The following is a 24,508-nucleotide window of genomic DNA, read 5'->3' on the forward strand; positions in this document are numbered from 1 at the left end:
AAATGTACGATACAGTGTATTTTCTTCTGTATCTTATAGTCTTAAAAATTGTGCAGCGAATGAGTGTTTTAATTGTTTTATGGCATTTAGGTATCTTATGGGGTTAGTGTAGATAATAGGAATGGCTTTAAAAAATTTAATCTTTCCCTTCACTTATTTCCTGGAGTGGGGGAAAGATGCTTTAAAAGTGAACTGGAATACAAAGTAATACTTCCTTCCCCTCATTATTCCTAGAGCCATTTAACTTTGTTAATTAAACTCTTATTTAAAATTGCTTTTAAAAGACATGCATTTTAAAACAGAATATTTAAATGTTATAATTCACAAAGTTGCCTTTCATTTGTGATACTTTATAGCAATGTGTCCTGTTTCATTTAGGAACAAGATACTGTGTGCATTAACATTTTGGGTAGTGGCAAAAATTGTTGTTAAAATAGACTGTTTAATATGTGATGATAAAATTCTACCTAAGCACATTATGAGTCTTTTTTGTTCTTTACAGAGATGAGGTAAGTAATGTGCTGAATTTGAATTTCTGTAGAGATGAACCAATAATGCTACACATCTTCGTTTCTAACCTGATATACAGCCTTGTTTAGCCATTTGGGTTGAAGGGGGCATTCATTTCGCATCTGTTCATCAAGAAATATTTAATAATTCCCTATATATGGTATACCATGTTGTAACTCCAGGGAAAGAAAATCCCGGAGCAAAATACCTCTAAAACCAAAATCAGTAAAGAGAGAAATAAAGTTTAAAACCCATTTATTGTTTACAAACTGCAGTCCAGGGCCGTATCTTTCCTGCTTGGGCAGAAGCAAGCAAGCCCACCCCCTAACCTCTCAGGTTCAGATAAACCCTCCTTCGCCCAGGTAATTACCCATTCACATGGAGATGAACTACAGGTCTCCACCCCTGAGGAATGCCTGTTGATGTGCAGATGCATTCAAGCCAGGCAAGATATTCTGGAAATATTATAATTTACCCACACGTGTCAAGTGCTGGTACTGTACCATAACGGTAAGTAGGACAGGGTTCTTGGACTTAAGCTCTCAGGTGAGATTAAAATCTAACAACAAAGTACCAAATAAACAAAGCAACAGAAACTAATGTTTGAGAAAGTTAAAAGCAGGTACCGAGGGAGGAACACCCAATTCTGAGAAGGGCTTTGTGGAAGACTTAAGGTGGGAAAGATTTGTTTAAACTTTGAGTGAGTAGAAATGCAGTATGTGAAGAATAGGGGAGAGGCTTTTCTGGCAGGAGAGTGCAAATTGTGTGTGTGAAATGGTGCCTTGGGTTCAGTGTGCTTGGGCCCAGAATACATGCTAAGCTTGGGGGAAGGAGGCATCCAGCCCAGGGAGAAGAGGAGCTGCCCGCGGCCTGTATCTGCGATGGGGCTGCTCCACTGATCTGTGCCGGGTGACAACCCAGCTTCCAGGGTGCCAGGATTGCTGTTCCTTCCAGTGTCCCTTGGAGATGGGAGGCGTGAGGTGTCACCTGACCCTCCAAGGACGCTAGGAGCCCAGGTGAGGGGAGCCGTGCTCCTGTGCAGAGGGATCAGTGGTTCTGAGCAGCCTCACCACCGACGTGAGTGGGAGAGGGCGGGCGCAGGCTGGGGGGTGGGTGGCGCTCACCACTGGGGGGCTCCCATAAATACGTGTCCTTTGCATCGGGAATCGGAATCTGTGCTGGGTGGCTTGTTGGAAATCAGTGATAGTTGAAATGCCGTTAATATTCATTAATTACCTTACTTCATCTCAATTTAAAATTGCTTTCTGTGTGTATTTATCTTGGTTTCTGTCCCTCCTTTGACTTTGTATTCAGGTGATGGTAACTTATTGTTGCTGCTTTCAGAGAATCTTGTTTTTTAAGAATCTTCTCTGGAGTGGTTAGAAAGAAAAAGGCGTGATCTGGTCACTCGCCACGGTTCTCACGCATGTCCTCCCACCCCCTTCGCCTGTGGCTACGTTAGTCACTGTGCTAAGAGAGCTGCCGTTTCTCAGCCGGCCTCTCGCTCTGGCCGTTACACTTTTCATCCTTGCATTGATATCCCGTCCTTAGACCCGCGTCCCTTCTGCTCTTCCCCGTTTCCCTTTCCAGCCTGTTTTCCATCTGCCTGTGCTGCCTTGCCCCACAGTGGTTATTTCTGTGCCCACCATCTCTTAGGCTCAGAACAGATCCCTGTTTGTCTGACCAGCTGCCCGTCTTTGTGAACCTATCTGAAATCTACTTGCTGCAGATTTAGCTTTTCACAAAAGGACACGCTATTGTCTTTGATATTATCAGGTAGGTAAAAGTCTCTTTCCCCAAAATGCCTCTGGTTTTCTCCCAGAGCCTTCCTTTCTGTGTCCTTTGGGAAACAGCCTGCAGGCGTAAGGTCTTGTTTTGGTTTTGAATGAGAATTACTGCGTGGAGTACGTATGATTGGGTTCACTGAACCGGTAACCCCACTTGTGAAATCAGGACATTGAAACAGCCTTGTTAGCCGGGTTTCTGTGTTCCTCCCTTTGTGTCTTCCTGTAGTTTGGTGACAGCTCACCGGATGGAGCTCTGAGTTTTAATAATGAAATACTTTACAGAGGGGGTAGTTTCCACCCTTGAGATGGCATTTGATGTCTCATGTGTTACTGCCATTTTAAATATTCTCCTTGCCTCAGTAGTACTGCCACATCCCAGAAATAGACAAGGCCTTGGGCAGTCAAGAGGTCGATAAAATCAATTATTTTGACAATATCAGCAAAGCTCCTCTACTTATGTCTAGGATCCACCAATCTCTGGTCATGTTTATTATCATTTGGTGTTTGCTAGCGGTTTTGAAAGAGTTGGAAATTTATCATCTAGATGGAAGCGCAGTTACGTGAACTTTTCTTGTATCTGTGACTCTTCGAAGTGAAGGAGAGCAAAAAAGGCGGCTGTGTTTACAGAGGAGTCAGATGGCTGCTGTGCTGCGAGGGGCGGAGGGGCGAAGGCGGAGCAGAGTTCCTGTTGGCGAGTCTACCCTCGCCAGGACCGTGGTGGACACACGCTTACATGAGTGCATTAGGAGATCGTGAATGGGGTGACTGAGGGCTGGGGGTTGGGAGGGAAATTGAAATAACTAACTTAAGGTACAGGGAATGGAGGCGAGGTTGAAAGCCCGAATAGGAGTGTAAAAGTCAGGCAGGAGAAAACCGGCAGAGCGTAGCTATAGGGCAGTCTGACAGCCCAGCTGAAGGGGAGTTTCCAGTTTAAAGAGGCAAAGAAAAAGAAGGGGATGGAGTGGAGGAATGAAGCACCACCTTGCGAGGTGGAGGCGTGGCGTTGTTGTTATGATCCTTTGTAGAAAAACTAAAAGCCATTTGTTGTTTGATTTGTTGATCCTTGGACCTGGTAGAGGGTGGTGGACATGTAGTGATGTCTGGAGTCATGTTGTAACTCATTAAGTATTAGTATTTAGTTTGTCCTCCAAATGTGGATTTGTTATATGCATAACGTTTTTCTCAAGTAAGTTAAATTTGCATTTATATAATCATCTACCCAATACCTGTCTCGTTGAGCGCCAGCTGTATGCCAGACTATTACAGATCGCAGGAGGGCGAGAGAGCGCAGTAGACAGTCCTTTCTGCTGCTGGGGAGGCAGAGGAATGAGTTCCGTGGAAGGTGGGAGCTATCTTGGTTCATATGTGATCTTTCCCAGCAAAATAATGGCTGGAAGCCCAGAGGAACAATGCTTCTCACATTGAAGATGAAAGTCATACCAACATATAAATAAGAAAAACTGACAGTTCTGCCAAATGCCTTCTTTGGGAGAAAGGAGTGTAATGTAGTAAGTAAGAATACAAATTCTTAAGTTTGTCAGATTCATGCCTATTTTCCTTTGTGGTTAATTTTTTCCCTGTTTTAAGTTCTCCCCTGTTCTGAGGTCATGAAAAACTCATTTCCTGAATGAACTTCTAGAAGCTGCATTGTTTGCTTTTCTCATGTGGATCTATAACCCATATGTGAATAATTTTTGTGTATGATGTGAGTTAAGTCTCAAGTATATCCAGTTTTCCTGGTAGCATTTATTGAAAAGCTCATCTTTCCCTTGCACTGCCATTTTATTCTGTATTGCTGTTTCTGTTGTAAATAAAATATTAATGTATACTTACACATGTGTGAATCTTTATTGTATTTCATTGGTCTGTTTGATCTACTCCTGCACCATTACCCCGTTATATGCCATTACTGTTTTACTGTAGCTTATAATAAATCTTACCTTCCCATCTAGTTCTTGAGTAATGTCTTGGCCTTTCTTGGCCCTTAGATTTCTGTGTAAGTTGTAGAATCAGATTGTAGAGTACTAAAAAAAAGTCTGTTTGAATTTTAATTGGGATTGCATTGAAACTAGAGATCACTTTGGAGAGAATTGACATCTACAGTATTGCATCTTCTCATCTGGGATTATAAAGTATTGTTTAATTTATTCAGGTCTTTGTTGATTTATCTTAATGTATAGTTTTCTCAGTCATAGGTTGGCATATTTTCCTTTTTAGCTTTTCCTTTGCTCTAGTTTCCCTTTCAGAAAAGTTGCAGAAACAGTACTTTACAAACACCCAGAGACCCTTCAGCTGGAACCCTTAAATGAACACCTCACCACATTTATATCCTTCTCTCTATATATGCACTTGCACACACGCACACATACCTTGCACTTAGTATTTTTTGAGGGTAGGTTGCAGATTTAAACCTGCTTTCAGCCCTGAACAATTCAGTTTGTATTTCTCTAATGAAATAATTCTCCCACATGATCATGAGTAACAGTTGCCAATATGTTATTTAAAATCTTCAGACCATACTCAGAGTTCGTGAATTTGTCCCAAGTATGTCATTCCCAGCAGAAGTGAATCCCAGATCCTGTGTTGTATTCAGTGGTCATGTGCTTTAGTCTCCTGTCATCTGGAACAGTTCCTCATCTTCCTTTGTATTTCATGACCTTGAAATTTTTGAATAATCCCAGCTAGTTATTTTGTATAAAGCCTTTCAGTTTGGGTTTGCCTGGTATTTCCTTCTGAGGAGAATTAGGTTATATGTTTTTGGCAGAAGTACCACAGGAATGGTATGTGTGCAAAGCAGAACGTGCCTCGTTTGGTTTGGGTGGTGTCTGACACATGTACAGGGACTGTTTTCTGCTTTGTAATGAAGGATCTTTGAGGGGGATGCATATATTTTTAAATTTCATTTATTCCTATTTGATAGGTAGATATTGTTTGACACTAAGTGATAGCTTCAAAATTAAAAAAATTTTTAACTACTGTTGGTATATAGAAATTAATTCATTTCTGTACATTAATTTCATATTCTACAAATGTGCTTATTGTTACTATAATTTGTCTTTAAGTTTAAAAAATACTTTCTGTGTATGCGATCAGGGCTTCAAGTAAGATGTTTTATTGCTTCTTTCTCAAACCTCAAATCTTTTGCTGCTTTTTCTTGCTTTACTGTACCTACTAAGAGCACAAGTAAGATGTTGATTATGAGTAGGGTGCCAGGCATCCTTACAGTTTCAGTTTTTAAAGGAGGAGCTTTCTGTGCTTTACTGATAAGTATGACTTTTCCCACATACATGTTGAGATCAAATTAAGGAATTTACCTTTTCTTCCTAGTTTTCTGAGGGTCTTTTTATTTAAAAAAATCACAGTTGGCTGTTGCATTTTTTAAAAATTTTGTACTGTTAATGTGAATTCCAATGACTGATTTTTTTTGAAATCAAATATATAGAGGTGTTGTTTACATGCAATAAAATTATCTTTTTCCGGAGTACAGTTTGAAATTTAGAATAATTCTGTTTTCCCAGAAAGTTCCCTCGTTCCCCTTTGTAGTCGATTTCATTGCCTCTCAGTTCCTGGCCACCTGTGAAGCAGAGTGACCCCTGTCCTCAGGACACTTCAGCTCGTGGGAGGAATGTGAGTACCTGTCGTGACCTTCTGTCCTGCTCCTGTGGAGGAGCACGGGTGGGGTAAAGTGGGGACGGAGATGAAAGAGTGGTGGGAAGGGACTGAGGCAGGAGGGTCCTTGGAAAGGTGATGCCGAACTTGGTTCTGGAATGGTTTTGTCAGAAGAAGCTATTTGAGCAAAGGTGCAGACAAGGGGTCCGTCTGGGGTACTTGGGGCACTGGTAGTGGGCCTGAGGAAGGAGGTGGGGGCAAGCAGTTCCTGAAGAAATCAGCATTTTCCATGTTACTAAACAAAGGAAAAGATTCAGGCAATGTGATATGTCTTCATATGCAGTGTACATATTAGCTAAAAACAGAGTCACTGTGTTACAAGTAGGTACAGTGATAAACTGAGGGGAGGTGCAGGCTCACTGCCTACATGACTAGCTTCAAGTCACCAATCTCAAAGTACATTATACTGTTCAGATTTGTGCTGGGCTCTTCAATCCATTGCTAGGTTTCACTGAATCTAAACTGTCTTCTAATACCGTGAATTTTAAGGTGCACAGTTATTTTATGAACTATTGAAAAAGAAGAAAATGCTGCTAGTGAAGTGATGCACACCCTTGATTGCTAAATGCATCTTAGTCTTAAACATGTTAGCACATGAAAAAAGGGTATTAGAATTGTTGAGATATATGGTATTCTATTTAATCCTCATAAGAACAGTTTTAGGTGTTGCCCCCTTATGATCACCCCACGTCCTGGCATCTCACAGCAGTGCTTATTGAATAACCACTCAGATGCAAATTACACAGCACTATGATTTACTTAATTGCCTTTTATTATTAAACATTTAGCTTATTTCTGAGTTTTTTCCTCTCTTTTGTTGTTTGTTTTCTTCTCTTTTTTCCTTCCTCTTTTTTTAAGTACCACTTAAGACAATATGTTTATAGGTTCTGATTATTTTCTTAAGTATAGAGCATGCCAAGAAAATAACAGTACTAGATCAAAAAAAGTATAAATGGTTTTGAGACTCTTGATATATACATATAGTATGTTGCTTTTCAAAACGTACCAGTTTACAATTTTCACAGTGCTTAAAGATGTAATTTCCATTGTAACATCTTTAACATTGGCTATTACAATAAATTGTTTGTGAAATCATATGGTATTTGTCTTCTCCACTGGCTTATTTCACTTAGTATAATACCCTCTAGGTTCATCCATGTTGTTGCAAATGGCAGGATTTCTTTTTTTTATGGCTGAATAATATTCCATTGTATATGTGTACCACCGCTTTAGCCATTCATCTATTAATGGATATTTAGGTTGCCTCCATATCTTGGCTATTGTAAATAATACAGTGATGAACATAGAGGTGCATATATCTTTTTGAATCAGGGATTTTGTTTTCTTTGGGTAAAGTCCTAGATGTGTGGAATTGCTGGTTCATATGGTATTTCTATTTTTAGTTTTTTGAGGAATCTCCATACTGCTCTCCACAGTGGCTGCACCAATTTACATTCCTACCAACAGTGTAGAAGGATTCCCCTTTCTCCACGTCCTCGCCAACACTTGTTATTTCTTGTCTTTTGGATAGTGGCCATTCCAACTGCTATGAGGTGATATATCAGTATGGTTTTGATTTGCATTTCCTTGATGATTAGTCATGTGGAGCATCTTTTGATGTGCCTGTTGGTCATTTATATTTCTTCTTTGGATAGATGTCTGCTCAGATTCTCCACCCATTTTTTAAATCAGGTTTTTTGTTATTTGGGTGTTGAAGCATATGAGCTCTATATATTTTGGATGTTAACCCTTTGTAGCTCTTGGGGGTGGGGAGGGTGTTCTGGGCCCTATGAAACTTGTGAAACCAAAATAAGTCAAGGGAAAGGATAGGTTAGGAGAAACCTTTTTTTTTTTATTGCTCATAGCTTGCTTGAATTTGCTAGGTAGGCCTGGCATCATCCATTCCTCCAGCCTCTGCTTGCACTATGCCCTTGCAGTGTACTCTCTACTTTCTGCCCACCCCTTCCAGGAGGAAATCTGTTGGTGGGTCCTTGCTGACTGGCAGATTCCAGACCAATAACATACCAGGAATGGAGGGGAGGAGAGAATGGGTCTCTACCTCTCCACACCTTGCCCCAGATCAACAGGAGGCCTTGCAGTGTTAAACGCTAGGCCCTCCCTATTGATATGTAAATGAACTAAGGCTAGGTGGGATATTCTGGAAACTCTGCAATTTACCCCACACCTGTCATCAGATGAATTGTTTACAAATATATTCTCCCATACTGTAGGTTGCCTTTTTGTTCTGCTGATTGTGTCCTTTGCTATACAGCTTTTTAGTTTGATGTAGTCCCACTTACTCATTTTTAATTTTGTTTCCCTTGCCCAAGGAGATGCATCTACAAAAATATTGCTCTTATGTTCAAGAGATTTTTTTCCTGTTTTCTTCTAAGAGTTTTATGATTTTATGTCTTACATTCAGATCTTTGGTCCATTTTGAGTTTACTTTTGTGTATAGAGTTAGGCTGGAATCCAGTTTCATTCTCTTGCATGTAGCTTGTCCAGTTTTCCCAACACCAGTTATTGAAGAGACTATCTTTCCCCCCCATTGTATGTTCATGGCTCCTTCAGTATATATTAATTGACCGTATATGCATGAGTTTATATCTGGGGTCTCCATTCTGTTCCATTGATCTATGGGTCTGTTCTTGTGCCAGTACCATACTGTTTTGATTGCTGTAGCTTTGTGTAGTGTAGTTGGAATTCAAGGAGCATAATACCCCTAGCTTTGTTCTTCTTTCTCAGTATGGCTTTGGCTATTCGGGGTCTTTTGTGGTTCCATATGAATTTTAGAACCATTTGTTCTAGTTCATTGAAAAATGATGCTGTTATTTTGATGGGGATTGCATTGAATCTATAAATTCTTAGGGTAGAATGGCCGTTTTGACAATATTCTTCTTGTCCAGGAGCTGGGGATAGATTTCCATTATTTGTGGCTTCTGTAATTTCTCTCATGAATGTCTCATAGTTTTCAGAGTATAGGTCTTTCACCTCCTTGGTTGGATTTATTTCTAGGTATTTTCTTCTCTTTGATGCATTTGAAAATGAAATCGTTTTCCTGATTTGTCTTTCTGCTAGTTTGTTGTTAGTGTATAGAAATGCAACAGATTTCTGTGCATTAGTTTTGTATCCTGCAACTTTGCTGAATCCACTTATTCGTTATAATAGTTTTTGGTGGAGTCTTTAGGGTTTTCTATGTATAGTGTCATGTCATCTGCAAATAGTAACAGTTTTACTTCTTCCTTGCCATTTGGATGCCTTCCATCTCTTTTTCTTGTCTGGTTGCTGTGTCTAGGACCTCCAGTTCTGTGCTGAATTAAAGTGGTGAGCATGGATATCCTTGTCTTCTTCCTGATCCTAGAGGTAAGCTTTCAGCTTTTCACCATGGAGTATTATGTTAACTGTGGGTTTGTCATATATGACCTTTGTTATATGAAGGTACATTTGCTTTATATCCATTTTGTTGAGAGTTTTTATCATGAATGGATGTTGAATTTTGTCAGATGCTTTTCAGCATTGACTGAGATGATCATATGGTTTTTATCCTTTTTTTTTGTTAATGTGTATCACATTGATTGATTTACAAACATTGTACCATCCTTGCATCCCTGGAATAAATCCCATTTGATTGTAATAGATGATCCTTTTGATGTATTTTTGAATTTGGGTTGATAATATTTTGTTGAGGATTTTTGCATCTATGTACATCAGGGATATTGGTTTATAATTTTCTTTTTATGTAGCATCTTTGGTTTTGGTATTAGAATGACATTGGCCTCAGAGAATGAGATTCTACTTTTTGGAATACTTTGCAAAGGATGGGTATTAGCTCTTCTTTAAATGTTTGGTAGAATTCAGCTGTGAAGCCGTCTGGTACTGCATTTTGATTGTTGGGAGTTTTTTGATTACCAGTTCAATTTCATTGGTGGTAATTCGTCTGTTCAGATTTTCTGTTTCTTCATGGGTCAGTCTTGAAAGGTGAATTTTTCGAGGAATTTTTCTATTTTTCTAGGTTGTCCAATTTATTGGCATACAGTTTTTCATAGAATTTTCTAATCTTTGTATTTTTGTGTATCAGTTGTGACTATTCCTTTTTCATTTCTGATTTTGTGTTCTCTCTTCTTGATAAGTATGGCTAGGGGTTCATCTATTTTGTTTATCTTCTCAAAGAACCTTCTATTGGCTTCTTTGATTTTTTTCTGTTGTTTTATTTTTCTCTATTTTATTTATTTCTGCTCTGATCTTTATTATGTCTCTCATACTAACTTTGGGTTGCATTTGTTCTTTTTCTAGTTTCTTTAATGTGAGTTTAGACTTTATTTGGGATTGTACTTGTTTCTTGAGGTAAGTCTGTATTGCTATGTACTTCCCTCTTAGAACTGCTTTTGAAGCAGCCTAAAAATTTTGGCTGTTGTATTTTTTGTTTTCATTTGTCTCTATGTATTGCTTGATTTCTACTTTGATTTGTTCATTGATCCATTGATTATTTAGAAGCATGCTATATAGCCTCCATGTTTTCATGTGTTCTTTTTTTGTTTTCTTTGTGTAATTTATTTCTAGTTTCATACCACTGTGGTCTGAGAAGTTGCCTGATACAGTTTCAATCTTTTTAAATTTATTGAGGCTCTTTTTGTGGACTGGTATGTGATCTACTCTGGAGAACCTCCATATGCACTTGAGAAAAATGTGTATCCTGCTGCTTTTGGGTGGAGTGTTCTATAGATATGTGCTAAGTGCATCTGATCTAATGTATTGTTCAGTGCCTCTGTTTACTTATTTATTTTCTGCCTAGGTTGCTCTGTACATTGATGTAAGGGATATGCTAAGGTCCCCTAATATGATTATGTTGCTGTCTGTTTTCCCCTTTAGGTCCATTAGTATTTTTTTTTTTTTTTTTTGTGAGGGCATCTCTCATATTTATTGATCAAATGGTTGTTAACGACAATAAAATTCTGTATAGGGGAGTCAATGCTCAATGCACAATCATTAATCCACCCCAAGCCTAATTTTCGTCAGTCTCCAATCTTCTGAGGCATAACAAACAAGTTCTTGCATGGAGAACAAATTCTTACATAATGAATAAGTTACATAGTGAACAGTACAAGGGCAGTCATCACAGAAACTTTCGGTTTTGTTCATGCATTATGAACTCTAAACAGTCAGTTCAAATATGAATACTGATTTGGTTTTTATACTTGATTTATATGTGGATACCACATTTCTCTCTTTATTATTATTATTTTTAATAAAATGCTGAAGTGGTAGGTAGATACAAGATAAAGGTAGAAAACATAGTTTAGTGTTGTAAGAGAGCACATGTAGATGATCAGGTGTGTGCCGGTAGACTATGTGTTAATCCAAGCTAGACCAGGGCAATAAAACATCCACGTATGCAGAAGATTTCTCTCAGAATAGGGGGGGGTGAGGTTCTAAGCCTCACCTCTGTTGATCCCCAATTTCTCACCTGATGACCCCCCTGCGACTGTGCCTGTCTTAGGTTGTTCCTCCCTTGAGGAATCTTACCCGTCTCTGGCTAACCAGTCATCTTCCGGGGCCATACAGGGAAATGTTAAGTTGGTAAGTGAGAGAGAAGCCTTATTGTTTGAAATGGTTAGCTTTTTATTTCTTTGCATATTTATGCCCTGTGGCTTCTATGCCCAGCATTTGTCTTGAGGTATCTTTACCACTTGGAGGAGTTATGATACTCGGTAAATTTGATATGAGGCACGAATTCTATTTAAGAATTCGTTGTAATTAGGAAGGAAGAAGAAAAGCTATAGAAGTAGCAGGCGGGAGAAAACATGGGAAGATTGATTATTTCTTTGACATATCTTCTTGTAGAGTAACTTCAGCATGTATATATTTTAAGCTACTATTTAAATTGCGCACACACATTAACATAATAGGAGTATAGTTACATAACCAAAGCATACCTGTAATTACCAGCCATCTCCAGTGAAACCAAGAAAACCAGTTAGGCACCCTAGGCATTTGTGAAAACTTATCAATGATATGATGGTTATTATCTAACTGAATTTGAATAGTTTGAGAAAAATCAGACAAATTAAAACAACCCATTCCTGGGCACTGTTCACATCCCATATGTTCTTTTAACAGTAAATAGTCTGTAGTTGTAAGATTTTGGAGCGCTACAATTTGCACTTCTCCAAATTCTTGGTTGAGTTCCAACAGTATAGATCCAGTCAAATTTGTTGTTTTACTGTATGCACAGGCCAGCTTAGATATCTCCTTCATTCCCATGGCAAGTCCAGGAGCTGGTGGGATGAGTGCATCTACAGCTGTAGCAGTGCGTGGATCTTTGTTGGGGTTTTTTGATGATCATCTTCTGGCATGAGTCTTCCCGAGAGTGCTGATGTTGGAAGTTCTCTTTCATATCGTTTCTTAGTTCATTTTCGGGGTAGCCAAATTAGGCTTTGATCCTCTGTATAAACACAAACAGACCCTTTGCCTACACTTTTATATGTCCTTTATATCATTGTGTAGAACTCATTAGAGGTCACCACATAGGAACTGCATTTTTTTTTTTTTAATCATTAATCTACACTTACATGACAAATATTATGTTTACTAGGCTCTCCCCTATACCAGGTCCCCCCTATATACTCCTTTACAGTCACTGTCCATCAGCGTAGCAACCTGTTGTAGAATCACTACTTGTCTTCTCTGTGTTGTACAGCCCTCCCCTTTCTCCCACCCCGCTATGGATGCTAATCTTAATACCCCCCTACTTCTCCCCCCCTTATCCCTCCCTACCCACCCATCCTCCCCAGTCCCTTTCCCTTTGGTACCTGTTAGTCCATTCTTGAGTTCTGTGATTCTGCTGCTGTTTTGTTCCTTCAGTTTTTCCTTTGTTCTTATATTCCACAGATGAGTGAAATCATTTGGTATTTCTCTTTCTCTGCTTGGCTTGTTTCACTGAGCAAAATACCCTCCAGCTCCATCCATGTTGCTGCAAATGGTTGGATTTGCCCTTTTCTTATGGCTGAGTAGTATTCCATTGTGTATATGTACCACATCTTCTTTATCCATTCATCTATCGATGGACATTTAGGTTGCTTCCAATTCTTGGCTATTGTAAATAGTGCTGCGATAAACATAGGGGTGCACTGATCTTTCTCATACTTGATTGCTGCATTCTTAGGGTAAATTCCTAGGAGTGCAATTCCTGGGTCAAATGGTAAGTCTGTTTTGAGCATTTTGATGTACCTCCATACTGCTTTCCACAATGGTTGAACAAGTTTACATTCCCACCAGCAGTGTAGGAGGGTTCCCCTTTCTCCACAGCCTCGCCAACATTTGTTGTTGTTTGTCTTTTGGATGGCAGCCATCCTTACTGGTGTGAGGTGATACCTCATTGTAGTTTTAATTTGCATTTCTCTGATAATTAGCGATGTGGAGCATCTTTTCATGTGTCTGTTGGCCATCTGTATTTCTTTTTTGGAGAACCGTCTGTTCAGTTCCTCTGCCCATTTTTTAATTGGGTTATTTGTTTTTTGTTTGTTGAGGCGTGTGAGCTCTTTATATATTCCGGATGTCAAGCCTTTATCGGATGTGTCATTTTCAAATATATTCTCCCATACTGTAGGGATCCTTTCTGTTCTATTGATGGTGTCTTTTGCTGTACAGAAGCTTTTCAGCTTAATATAGTCCCACTTACTCATTTTTGCTGTTGTTTTCCTTGCCCGGGGAGATATGTTCAAGAAGACGTCACTCATGTTTATGTCTAAGAGGTTTTTGCCTATGTTTTCTTCCAAGAGTTTAATGGTTTCATGGCTTACATTCAGGTCTTTGATCCATTTTGAGTTTACTTTTGTATATGGGGTTAGACAATGGTCCAGTTTCATTCTCCTACATGTAGCTGTCCAGTTTTGCCAGCACCACCTGTTGAAGAGACTGTCATTTTGCCATTGTATGTCCATGACTCCTTTATCAAATATTAATTGACCATATATGTCTGGGTTAATGTCTGGATTCTCTAGTCTGTTCCATTGGTCTGTGGCTCTGTTCTTGTGCCAGTACCAAATTGTCTTGATTACTATGGCTTTATAGTAGAGCTTGAAGTTGGGGAGTGAGATCCCCCCTACTTTATTCTTCTTTCTCAGGATTGCTTTGGTTATTCGGGGTCTTTGGTGGTTCCATATGAATTTTTGAATTATTTGTTCCAGTTCATTGAAGAATGTTGCTGGTAGTTTCATAGGGATTGCATCAAATCTGTATATTGCTTTGGGCAGGATGGCCATTTTGACGATATTAATTCTTCCTAGCCACGAGCATGGGATGAGTTTCCATCTGTTAGTGTCCCCTTTAATTTCTCTTAAGAGTGACTTGTAGTTTTCAGAGTATAGGTCTTTCACTTCTTTGGTTAGGTTTATTCCTAGGTATTTTATTTTTTTTGATGCAATTGTGAATGGAGTTGTTTTCCTGATTTCTCTTTCTGTTGGTTCATTGTTAGTGTATAGGAAAGCCACAGATTTCTGTGTGTTGATTTTGTATCCTGCAACTTTGCTGTATTCCGATATCAGTTCTAGTAGTTTTGGGGTGGAGTCTTTAGGGTTTTTTATGTACAGTATCATGTCATCTGCAAATAGTGACAGTTTAACTTCTTCTTTACCAATCTGGATTCCTTGTATTTCTTTATTTTGTCTGATTTCCGTGGCTAGGACCTCCAGTACTATGTTAAATAACAGTGGGGAGAGTGGGCATCCCTGTCTAGTTCCCGATCTCAGAGGAAATGCTTTCAGCTTCTCGCTGTTCAATATAATGTTGGCTGTGAGTTTATCATAGATGGTCTTTATTATGTTGAGGTACTTGCCCTCTATTCCCATTTTGCTGAGAGTTTTTAACATGAATGGATGTTGAACTTTGTCAAATGCTTTTTCAGCATCTATGGAGATGATCATGTGGTTTTTGTCTTTCTTTTTGTTGATGTGGTGGATGATGTTGATGGACTTTCGAACGTTGTACCATCCTTGCATCCCTGGGATGAATCCCACTTGGTCATGGTGTATGATCCTTTTGATGTATTTTTGAATTCGGTTTGCTAATATTTTGTTGAGTATTTTTGCATCTACGTTCATCAGGGATATTGGTCTGTAGTTTTCTTTTTTGGTGGTGTCTTTGCCTGGTTTTGGTATTAGGGTGATGTTAGCTTCATAGAATGAGTTTGGGAGTATCCCCTCCTCCTCTATTTTTTGGAAAACTTTAAGGAGAATGGGTATTATGTCTTCCCTGTATGTCTGATAAAATTCCGAGGTAAATCCATCTGGCCCGGGGGTTTTGTTCTTTGGTAGTTTTTTGATTACCGCTTCAATTTCGTTGCTGGTAATTGGTCTGTTTAGATTTTCTGTTTCTTCCTGGGTCAATCTTGGAAGGTTGTATTTTTCTAGGAAGTTGTCCATTTCTCCTAGGTTTCCCAGCTTGTTAGCATATAGGTTTTCATAGTATTCTCCAATAATTCTTTGCATTTCCGTGGGGTCCGTCGTGATTTTTCCTTTCTCGTTTCTGATACTGTTGATTTGTGTTGACTCTCTTTTCTTCTTAATAAGTCTGGCTAGAGGCTTATCTATTTTGTTTATTTTCTCGAAGAACCAGCTCTTGGTTTCATTGATTTTTGCTATTGTGTTATTCTTCTCAATTTTGTTTATTTCTTCTCTGATCTTTATTATGTCCCTCCTTCTGCTGACCTTAGGCCTCATCTGTTCTTCTTTTTCCAATTTCGATAATTGTGACATTAGACCATTCATTTGGGATTGCTCTTCCTTTTTTAAATATGCTTGGATTGCTATATACTTTCCTCTTAAGACTGCTTTTGCTGTGTCCCACAGAAGTTGGGGCTTAGTGTTGTTGTTGTCATTTGTTTCCATATATTGCTGGATCTCCATTTTGATTTGGTCATTGATCCATTGATTATTTAGGAGCGTGTTGTTAAGCCTCCATGTGTTTGTGAGCCTCTTTGCTTTCTTTGTACAGTTTATTTCTAGTTTTATGCCTTTGTGGTCTGAAAAGTTGGTTGGTAGGATTTCAATCTTTTGGAATTTTCTGAGGCTCTTTTTGTGGCCTAGTATGTGGTCTATTCTGGAGAATGTTCCATGTGCACTTGAGAAGAATGTGTATCCTGTTGCTTTTGGATATAGAGTTCTGTAGATGTCTATTAGGTCCATCTGTTCTAGTGTGTTGTTCAGTGCCTCTGTGTCCTTACTTATTTTCTGCCCAGTGGATCTATCCTTTGGGGTGAGTGGTGTGTTGAAGTCTCCTAGAATGAATGCATTGCAGTCTATATCCCCCTTTAGTTCTGTTAGTATTTGTTTCACATATGCTGGTGCTCCTGTGTTGGGTGCATATATATTTAGAATGGTTATATCCTCTTGTTTGACTGAGCCCTTTATCATTATGTAGTGTCCTTCTTTATCTCTTGTTACTTTCTTTGTTTTGAAGTCTATTTTGTCTGATATTAGTACTGCAACCCCTGCTTTCTTCTCACTGTTGTTTGCTTGAAATATGTTTTTCCATCCCTTGACTTTTAGTCTGTACATGTCTTTGGGTTTGAGGTGAGTTTCTTGTAAGCAGCATATAGATGGGTCTTGCTTTTTTATCCATTCTGTTACTCTGTGTCTTTTGATTGGTGCATTCAACCCATTAACATTTAGGGTGACTATTGAAAGATATGTACTTACTGCCATTGCGGGCTTTAAATTCGTGGTTACCAAAGGTTCAAGGTTAGCCTCTTTAGTATCTTACTACCTAACTTAGCTCACTTATTGAGCTGTTATATACACTGTCTGGAGATTCTTTTCTTCTCTCCCTTCTTATTCCTCCTCCTCGATTCTTCATATGTTGGGTGTTTTGTGCTGTGCTCTTTCTAGGAGTGCTCCCATCTAGAGCAGTCCCTGTAAGATGTTCTGTAGAGGTGGTTTGTGGAAAGCAAATTCCCTCAGCTTTTGTTTGTCTGGGAATTGTTTAATCCCACCGTCATATTTGAATGATAGTCGTGCTGGATACAGTATCCTTGGTTCAAGGCCCTTCTGTTTCATTGTATTAAATATATCATGCCATTCTCTTCTGGCCTTTAGGGTTTCTGTTGAGAAATCTGACGTTAGCCTGATGGGTTTCCCTTTATAGGTGACCTTTTTCTCTCTAGCTGCCTTTAACACTCTTTCCTTGTCCTTGATCTTTGCCATTTTAATTATTATGTGTCTTGGTGTTGCCCTTCTTGGATCCTTTCTGTTGGGGGTTCTGTGTATTTCCGTGGTCTGTTCGATTACTTCCTCCCCCAGTGTGGGGAAGTTTTCACCAATTATTTCTTCTAAGATACTTTCCATCTCTTTTCCTCTCTCTTCTTCTTCTGGGACCCCTAAAATACGGATATTGTTCCTTTTGGATTGGTCACACAGTTCTCTTAATATTGTTTCATTCCTGGAGATCCTTTTGTCTCTCTCTATGTCAGCTTCTATGCGTTCCTGTTCTCTGGTTTCAATTCCATCAATGGCCTCTTGCATTCTATCCATTCTGCTTATAAACCCTTCCAGAGTTTGTTTCATTTCTGCGATCTCCTTTCTGGCATCTGTGATCTCCTTCCGGACTTCATCCCATTTCTCTTGCATATTTCTCTGCATCTCTGTCAGCATGTTTATGATTCTTATTTTGAATTCTTTTTCAGGAAGACTGGTTAGGTCTGTCTCCTTCTCTGGTGTTGTCTCTGTGATCTTTGTCTGCCTGTAGCTTTGCCTTTTCATGGTGATAGGAATAGTCTGTAGAGCTGGGACGAGTGACGGCTGGAAGAACTTCCTTTCTTGTTGGTTTGTGGCCCTCCTCTCCTGGGAGAACAGCGGCCTCTAGTGGCTTGTGCTGCGCAGCTGCGCGCAGAGAGGGTTTCTGTTTCCTGCCCGGTTGCTATGGAGTTAATCTCCGCTGTTGCTGTGGGCGTGGCCTAGCTCGGGCAGCTACTCCAAAATGGTGGAGTCGCGTTGGAGCAGGAGCTGCTGGGAGGCTATTTATCTCCGTAAGGGGCCTCCCTGCTCCCTGCAGCCCAGGGGTTAGGGTGCCCAGAGATCCCCGGATTCCCTACCTCTGGATTAAGTGACCCGCCCTGCCCCTTTAAGACTTCCAAAAAGCACCCGCCAAAACAAAACAACGACCACCAAAAAAAAAAAAAAAAAAAAAAATTTTTAAATTAAAAAAAAAAAGGTGGTCGTTCGTTTTTCTTTATTCTCCGGTGCCAGCCTCAGGCCTCTGCTCACCGGTCTTTCTGCCCTGTTTCCCTAGAATTGGGGTCCCTATCCCTTTAAGACTTCCAAAAAGCGCTCGCCAAAACAAAACACCAAAAAAGCAAAAAAAAAAAAAAAAAATGGTCGCGCACTTTTCTTATGTCCTTCAACACCCGGCCTCCAGTGCCCGCTCACTGTTCTTGCTGCCCTGTTTTCGCAGTATCGAGGGCCCTGCACTCTGGCCCGGATGGCGGGGGCTGGGTGTTCGGCAGTCCTGGGCTCCGTCTCCCTCCCGTTCTGCCTGCTCTTCTCCCGCCGGGAGCTGGGGGGAGGGGCGCTCGGCTCCCGCGGGGCCGGGGCTTGTATCTCACCCCCTTTGCCATGCGCTGGGTTCTCTCAGGTGCGGATGTGGTCTGGATATTGTCCTGTGTCCTCTGGTCTTTATTCTAGGAAGGGTTGTCTTTGTTATGTTTTCATAGATATATGTTGTTTTGGGAGGAGATTTCCGCTGCTCTACTCACGCCGCCATCTTCCGCCCCTCTCTCCATTAGTATTTTATATATTTAAGTGATCCTATGTTGAGTGAATAGATACTTAAAGTTGTTATGTCCTCTTGTAGAACTCATCCCTTTATCATTATGTAATGTCCTTCTTTGTCTAGTTACTTTGTTTTGAAGTCTATTTTATCTGATGTAAGTAATGCTACTTGTGCTTTTTTCTCCCTATTATTCCATCTCACTTTCAGTCTATGTATGTCTTTAGGTCTGATATGAGTCTGATATGAGTATGCAGCATATAGATGGTCTTGTCTCTTTATCCATTCTGCTACCCTGTGTCTTTTGATTGGTGCATTCAGCCCTTTTCCATTTAAGGTGATTATTGATAGATATGAACTTATTGCCACCTTAGTCATTGTTTTATGGATGTTTTTGTAGTTCTTTCCTTCTTCTCTTATGCTCTTGTTATTTGATGGTTATCTTTAGTGCAGTGTTTTTGTTTTGTTTTGTTTTGTTTAAAATCTTTTGTGTATCTATTACAGGCTTTAGTTTGTGGTTAGCAAAGGTTCAAGGATAGCTTCCTGACTAATAGCCTATATTAGTTGATGAATTACTTGTTTCAAACACAATCTAAAACTGCTTATCTTTTCTTCTTCCTCCTCCTTACTTTATGTATTAGATGTCATAATCTGCACTTTTGTTATATCCCTTGACTGATTTTGTGTGTAGTTGGTTTTACTGTTTTTTTTTTTTAACTTCATACATGCTTGGTAAGTATTTGTTCTACTACCTTTACTGTGGGTTTATTTTCAATGGTGAAAACTTAAGGCTTAAGAACATTTCCATCTACAGAAGTCCCTTTAACATATCCTGTAAGGCCTGTTTAGTGGTTAGAAATTACTTCAGCCTTCGTTTATCTGGGAAACCTTTAACTTCTCCTTCAATCTGGAATGATAACCTTGCTGCATAGAGGATTATTGGTTGGAGGTCCTTCTGTTTCAGCACATTAAATATTTCATGTCACTCCATTCTGGTTTGTAAAGTTTCTGCTGAAAAGTCTTCTGATAGGCTGATGGGGTTTCCTTTTTAAGAAATTTTTAATGTCTTTTTAGCTGCTTTCTGTACTTTCTCTTTATCCTTAATCTTTGCCATTTTAACTATTATATGTCTTGGGGTTGTCTTCCTGGGGTTCCTTTTGTTAGGGGCTCTTTGTGCTTCCAGGACTCAGGTGTCTATTTCCTTCCCCAGATAGGGAAGTTTTCAGCAATTATTTCTTCAAAGAGACTTTCTACTCCTTTGTCTCTCTTCTCTGTCTGGGACTCCTATTATGGGAATACTGTTTTATTTGGAGTTGTCACACAGCTCTCTTAGCATCCTTTCTTTTCTAGAAATTCTTTTTTCTCTCTGTTCCTCAGCTTCATTGTGTTCCTGTTCTCTAAATTCCATCTCCTTGATTATCTCCTCTAATTGCAGCAATCTGTTATTCATTCCCTTCACTGTACATTTCATTTCGGTTATGGTATTCTTCAGCTCTGAGTGGCTCTTTTTCTACTTTTCTGTCTCTTTGTTGAAGTCCTTCCTGAGATCGTCAATACTTTTCCACAGGTCAGTGAGCAAAAGTTGTTTTGAAATCTTTATCAAGAAGATTGGTGGTCTCTGTTTCATTTAGCTCTCTTTCTCGTGTCTTATCCTGTACTCTTGTCTGGAACATATTCCTCTGCCTCCTTATTTTGTCAGCATTTCTTTGTCTCTTCCTTTGTGTTAGATGAATATGTTTGTTTCCTGATTTAGAGAGTAAGGCTTTATGAAAAAGCCTGTGGTGCCTAGAAGCTCAAGACTGTCCTCTCCAGTGCCTGGCTGCCCATTGTGGTGGAGCCCCAGTTGTTGTTGATCGGTATGGGCAGGGCCGCCGTTCTGCATTTCCGCCAGCAGTGGTCTGTCTCAGCCCACCTGGAGGGCAGCTCGCCTCAGCTGGCCCTTTGGGAGCAAAGCAGTGGCACTTCCAGGATCGTTGTGGGCGGGGCTGCCTTTCTGCCTGTCTGCCAACAGCAGCTTATCTCAGTCCGCCTCAGGTGGCAGCTTGCCACAGCTAGCCCTTTGTGAGCTGTGCAGTGGTGAGCAGAAGACGTTTTAAAAGAAATAGTAGAAACAATATCAGAACCTTCCTTAGCTTCGTATGACTTGTGTGTGCAGACTGCATGTGTTTTCACATTGTGTGGCATGGCACAGACTTAGTCATGCGTCATGAAGTTTGGGGCCCCCATTAAGGAAGGATCCTTTAGACTTCCACTGGGAAGGAGAAATACAAAGAGGAGTATAAAATAATCAGGAAACTGAAAGACGCAGCAGTTCTGGATGCTAAAAATACTAGTTAAACCTTTAAATTCCTGAAGAGAACTGACTTCCAACCTGGTATTCATCTGGGTGTGTGTTCAGTCTATCATTTAAGTATGAAGGTACAATAAAGACCTTTTTGGGCACGAAGGGACTCCAGTACAAAGCTGGGAGAGAGCAGTAAAGGGAAGTCCAGGACAACAGCTGGGAAAGCAGCCCTGGAGAGCAACCGAGCAAGGAGGGAGAGCCCGGGGGGTGGGGGGGCGGTGGACCCTGTTGGCCACGTAAAACTTTTTAAGCTGTGTATTTGTATTTGGCTTTTTAAAAATGCCTGCTCTTTATAATAAAAAATTTTTTAAGTTAATCTTCATGAAGTACTATCAGTATTGAATGGGACTTATGGGAAGATTGTGCTAAATTTTGCTTCAGTGTGAACTGCTAAGATGAAGGAAAAAAGCAGACTGAAACCATGAATGGGAAGAAATTTTCCTTCATGAAAAGTACTCAGTAGTTCTAATGGATTCTGTTCTAGGGTGGTGAATCTTGTGAGCTGAGACTAAATGGTAGCTGAGTTGAATTTTAATTATTGAATAATTGCTGTGTAATTAAGTCCAGAAGATGAATGAGATTATAAAAGTAGTAACTGAGTACTTGAACTACTCTGACTTAAAGTTTTTGGACTCAGTTGACCTTAATAACTAGAGACTTTACAAAGTTGATGCTGTAAAATCTCAAGATTGGATTTTTCGGTTGGCAGAAAGCAGTAGCTTTTAAAACAGACCCTCTCACAACTGTGTTGGTGGTTAGGCAGGAAGGCAGAGGGCCTGCAGGGCAGAGGAGAGCTTGTTTACCGTGAGAGCAACTTAAAGAACAAAACACAACAGTTTGCTTGCTCGTAACTCTCTTTGGGGAAACTGAAGCCCTTGTAAATAACATTCCTTTGGAATGTTGTCCTGCTTTCTGAGCTGGGAAGATGTGTAAAGCGTAAGACGTCACTGTGTTATACTGTAGAGCAATTGTTGTGTGTGAGAACTATTTGATTAATTTTTAAAGGCCCTGACAAAAGCTGTGATTTCATAAAACACTTTTTATAAAGGATCATAGTAATCCATAAATTATGCTGGTCTGAAGCCTTACTCTAAGAAATCAAGAGTCCAGGCAGATTTCTGCACTCAGAGAAATCCCCATTTGATTTACTTGGCTACTTATGAATCTACTTTTTATCAAAATCTACCTTAAAACAATCTTTCACCTAAATCTTGCGAACTGTTTGGCAAAACTGTATTTTTATCCATGTTTTGAGAATCTGTTATGTTACTCCAACTCAGTAATTTTATTTATCCAATGTGTTTGTGTACAATGGATAGAAAGCAATAAATACATCTGATTTGGATATTTATAGCCCAACAGGTTGTGACAGTCAGAAAACACCTAGTAGCTTTCTAAGATGATGGCTATACTGAATTTGCTATTTAGGGGAGTTAGGAGACAACGTCTTGCAAAACTAATGGCCAGTGAACAATCTTTGTAATAAGGGATTAAATTTCTCATGTAATATTAATTTTTCTTTTAATTTTGTCTGAAACACCCAGTTAGTTATGAGGCCTGTTCAGGTATTTGGCTCGGGTGCTCACTGTCACCTGCTGCCATTGTATGTCTGTCCCATTTAGTCCTTCTCTTTGATCCTGTCCTATTTTTTGATATTTTTTCCTCACCCTATTGGATTCTGACAGTCTCATCTATCAGAACACAGTGACCTTTCTAATGTGAGCATCAGTTAGACGGCACCACTGCCTGGAGAACAGAGAACTGGAACTAAGGCTCTTTGCACTTTGTCAGGGGTCCACCTTTCAGCCTTTGTCTTCCATCAAACTTCTTTGTACTTCTCCTCCTTCTGAATATACCCTCCAGTTTCACAGTTTTGAATTTTTGCTTTTGCTATTTCATTTGCTAGAATAACTGCCCCCACTCTCTCCGGCCCCTAATTCTCTATTTGTTTAAATCCTTGGACCTTCACGATCAGCTTAAACTGGTCCCTCGCTGAAGCCTAAATAAGTCCCCCTGGGATGATTTCAGTCAGGGAATCACAGTGATCTCGTTTTGATGTTCCCAGAAAAGAGTATTTTACTTTGGTCCCTTGCTTGCGTGGTACACCTTGGTTGGGGAAACACAGTGCCTATAGGGGAGAGAGGGACAAGGATGACAGATCAGGAAAAAGCAATGTGAACACAGTGGATGCCACCAGTGTTTGAGATTTTCAAATTAATACTTTAAAAAGTATTAGCTCCAGGAAGTTCATAAGGCAAGCAAAAGCACATATCTTTATAAGGCAAGAAAGCATTTGCCTTGTTTTTCCCCATTTACTTACTGAAAGGTAAGGTTTGAATCTTCATCTCTGGGAGTTAGGACAGCCCTTGTCCTGGCTTTTGCCTGCTGTCCGGGCCTGAGTAGTGTTCTTAGACGGGAAGGGATGAGAAATGGGAAGATAACGCAGACTAACTCTACTCACTCCACAGTGCTTAGGGGTGGGGTGGGGCACTGGCTTCCTGAGACGTCTGGACACCTGGGATCTCAGCACTTTAGCTGAGCACTTAGCACCCCCCAAAGTAATTAGTTTGTTTTTTTAATGGTAATGGGAGATAACGTTGTAATTTTAGGAAGCTTTAGGATCTTATTCTATATGTGTTTCTGTCTGTATTTTAAGAAAAAAAAATGTGCCTTTTTTGTGTGGGGTGAAAAATGCTGATTTTTTTTTTTCTGGTGCTGTGTCTGGCATATAATAGGAATTCAGTAAATGTTCTCAGAATGACTTTGTGATCATGCTACTTCAGGATTCAGAATCTCCTTTAGATTCCACTCTCCCAAATGTGTGTCACCCTAGGAATGTGTGACTTACGTTCTGAAGAGATTACACTCTGCAGGAAGACACTTTTAAAGTATAGGGTCTCATTCTGTTGCTACTTTGAATAGTTCTTATATTTACAGTCACAGTTCCCCCAGTTGTGAAAGTGAGAAGAACTGAAATCAAGCAAGTCACTCAGTGTTTGCTCTGGCAGCTGTTTTGAAATGGGCTTATCAGAGATGCAACACTTTAGCGTTCTGGTGGTGCCTCCTTTGCTGGTGGCTGGTAATTGAGAAAGAAAAATTGTTCCTGAAAATAAGTAGTTTTTGGTTTGCCCTTCCAAGCTAGTGAAATTACTGTTACCTAGAGAGGTTGGAAAATATTATCATACAATATTATTAAACAGTAATAGGTTGACTATAAGGCTCTATCCATTTATTAATCCCAGGACACTTGCTTGAAGACTCATTTTGTGAAAAAGATTTGTTGATTCTATTTCACTTGCTTTTTTTTTTTTTTAAGACTCATGACTGGGTTTCTAGATTCATGTCAGTGAGTACAACAAAGCCCCTGGACTGAAGAAGCTTATATCCTAAATAAGTAAGATATATGTGTCAGATGTTAATTAAGTACTATAGGAAAAAC

General features: G+C 39.7%; 1 protein-coding gene across 1 annotated transcript in view; it reads left to right on the forward strand.

Annotated features, from left to right (window-relative positions):
- The first annotated feature begins 213 nt into the window (after positions 1-213).
- Positions 214-24,508, forward strand: part of LOC118928364 (unconventional myosin-VI-like) — a 72,448-nt gene continuing 48,153 nt past the window's right edge. The window contains exon 1 of the transcript XR_008994391.1: positions 214-1,184. The gene's annotated coding sequence lies outside the window, so the exon portion shown is untranslated. The remainder of the gene's footprint in view (positions 1,185-24,508) is intronic.

Source organism: Manis pentadactyla, chromosome 16 (genome assembly GCF_030020395.1).
Source record: "Manis pentadactyla isolate mManPen7 chromosome 16, mManPen7.hap1, whole genome shotgun sequence".
Taxonomy (NCBI): Eukaryota; Metazoa; Chordata; class Mammalia; order Pholidota; family Manidae; genus Manis; species Manis pentadactyla.